The sequence below is a fragment of the Macrobrachium rosenbergii genome, chromosome 21 (genome assembly GCF_040412425.1).
Source record: "Macrobrachium rosenbergii isolate ZJJX-2024 chromosome 21, ASM4041242v1, whole genome shotgun sequence".
Lineage (NCBI taxonomy): Eukaryota > Metazoa > Arthropoda > Malacostraca > Decapoda > Palaemonidae > Macrobrachium > Macrobrachium rosenbergii.
In genome coordinates, this window is record NC_089761.1 from 44518096 (window position 1) to 44520525 (window position 2430).

The 2430-nt window shown below is 43.1% G+C and overlaps 1 pseudogene; it reads left to right on the top strand.

Annotated features, from left to right (window-relative positions):
* The first annotated feature begins 927 nt into the window (after positions 1-927).
* Positions 928-2177, top strand: LOC136850094 (actin-2, muscle-specific-like; annotated as a pseudogene).
* The last annotated feature ends 253 nt before the right edge of the window (positions 2178-2430 follow it).

Consider the following 2430-nt stretch of genomic DNA (forward strand, 5'->3'; position numbering starts at 1 on the left):
GTATCTTAAAGTAGACAGAGCGTAAGGAGAAAGATCTCACTACTCTGAATATTCAAAGCTGACACCTATCGCAAAATCTTTTCAGTAAAGGTTTGTGATAAGCTGTTATCTCCGTTGATAAGTGTTTATTGCTGTTCTTAAATGGCGCATGCAAATTAAACCGAGATTGGTGTCAGAAGAAATTAGAACCTTAACGTCGTTTTTGCGTCTGAAAATAATAACAAAGGAAATAATATACATCCCTGAAGATTTTAGAGTCAGCCAGCTGTGCGATCCAGTGCGTTAAAGAGACGTTAAAGAGGATACATCTTTCTTTTAACGTTTGCACAAAGAAAACCTCAAACTTTAAACGCGTTAACTTTGTTCAGTATCATGAAGAAGACTTCATGTTTAATATAATTTATTGTGAGCATAAAAAGGGTAAAGGCGTATCACTTCTACAGGTTCGTTTTATCTTTATGCTTTAAAAATTTCTTTTCCTTACTCTCATTATAATAAAAATCAGGTTTTCCTACAGCTACATGAAACTTTTATGCTACGGAAAATAACGTCATTTAGCTGTCATCTGGATATCGCAGTTTTAGTCAGAAATAAATCACAGTAAAACTCCACTTACTGGAATACCAGGTTTTCTTTCTCTTCGATCGTAGGCAAAAAATATCCAAAGAAACAATTACAGACCATTCACAATGAGCGAAAAATTAAGCTAATTTAGCATCACTGTGGTATTGCACTCTCTCTCTCTCTCTCTCTCTCTCTCTCTCTCTCTCTCTCTCTCTCTCTCTTTTACTTATTTAGTATCATTATACTATCATTACACTATCGTACTCCTTCCTATGTTCTTGGTACAATTAGCTGGAGAGAACATGTTTTCATCAAATGCTGAAAAGTTCTTTATGGTAAATAAAGTTATAATGAAAAGTACTGCCTCTTAGAATACTTTTCTTCTTTTACAGGTACTTCTCTTACACACCAGGGCATAAACCACCACCATGTGTGACGACGAAGAAGCGGCGACCCTCATCTGCGACAATGGCTCCGGTCTTGTCAAGGCTGGCTTTGCCGGTGATGACGCTCCTCGAGCTGTCTTCCCCTCCATTGTTGGCCGCGCCCGTCACCAGGGTGTGATGGTCGGTATGGGTCAGAAGGACGCCTACATTGGTGATGAAGCCCAGAGCAAGAGAGGTATCCTCACCCTCAAGTACCCCATCGAGCATGGTATCATCACCAACTGGGACGACATGGAGAAGGTCTGGTACCACACCTTCTACAATGAACTCCGTGTTGCCCCTGAGGAGTGCCCCACCATGCTTACTGAGGCTCCTCTCAACCCCAAGGCCAACCGTGAGAAGATGACTCAGATCATGTTCGAGTCCTTCAACATGCCCGCCATGTACGTCTGCATCCAGGCTGTCCTCTCCCCTCTACGCCTCCGGTCGTACCACTGGTGAGGTTTGCGACTCCGGTGATGGTGTCTCCCACATGGTTCCTGTCTATGAAGGTTTCGCTCTTCCCCATGCCATCCTCCGTTTGGACTTGGCTGGTCGTGACATCACCAACTACCTTGGTAAGATCATGACTGAGAAGGGCTACTCCTTCACCACCACCGCTGAACGTGAAATCGTTCGTGACATCAAGGAGAAGCTTTGCTACATTGCCCTGGACTTCGAGAGTGAGATGAACACTGCCGCTGCTTCCTCCTCCATCGACAAGTCTTATGAACTTCCCGACGGTCAGGTCATCACCATCGGCAACGAGCGTTTCCGTGCTCCCGAGTCTCTGTTCCAGCCTTCCTTCCTTGGTATGGAATCTGCTGGTGTTCACGAGATCGTCCACAACTCCATCATGAGGTGCGACATTGACATCAGGAAGGATCTGTTGGCCAACATTGTCATGTCTGGTGGTACCACCATGTATGCTGGTATTGCTGACAGGATGCAGAAGGAAATCACTGGTCTCTCTCCATCCACTATTAAGGTCAAGATCGTCGCTCCCCCTGAGAGGAAGTACTCCGTCTGGATCGGTGGTTCCATCCTTGGTTCTCTGTCCACCTTCCAGAACTTGTGGGTCACCAAGGAGGAATACGATGAATCTGGCCCTGGCATTGTTCACCGCAAGTGCTTCTAAATTGTATTTCTAACTTCTGTGCCTTTTCCAATAAAATAGAATTTATCATTTATGTAGTTTTGTTTTTAAACATATTCTAAGTAAACTGGAAACTGTAACTTATTATAGTGAGAGAGAGAATGAATGCTTCGTAAAATCTATTAGATATTTTTTATGTTTATTAATGGTGTTTTTTTATCGTTTGAATTATTTATTACCTTAATCAAGAGAAAGGTAAGAGAGAAGAAAGGGATAAAGTGCTCTCTCTCTCTCTCTCTCTCTCTCTCTCTCTCTCTCTCTCTCTCTCTCTCTTGATTATCGAAT